At 27.0% G+C, this 211-nt stretch overlaps 1 protein-coding gene across 1 annotated transcript in view; it reads left to right on the plus strand.

The window, feature by feature from the left end:
- Positions 1 to 211, plus strand: part of ubr1 (ubiquitin protein ligase E3 component n-recognin 1) — an 18,299-nt gene that overhangs the window by 16,360 nt on the left and 1,728 nt on the right. The window lies entirely within an intron of this gene.

The raw sequence follows: 211 nt of genomic DNA on the forward strand, positions 1-211 counted from the left end.
CTATTTCAGAACTGTTCATAATGTTCATACTGTTCATATTGTAATATAATAACACAATACTATTCATCCCAGTAGCCTTTACACTATGTTCTACATTTGAATAATTTTTATTGAACTCTTCATTGCACTCATACCTTTTTATATTGTTTCTGTTTAGAGTATGTATATATTGTGTACATATTCGTGTGTGTATATATTGTTTTGTATGTGT

Source organism: Etheostoma spectabile, chromosome 20, assembly GCF_008692095.1.
Source record: "Etheostoma spectabile isolate EspeVRDwgs_2016 chromosome 20, UIUC_Espe_1.0, whole genome shotgun sequence".
Lineage (NCBI taxonomy): Eukaryota > Metazoa > Chordata > Actinopteri > Perciformes > Percidae > Etheostoma > Etheostoma spectabile.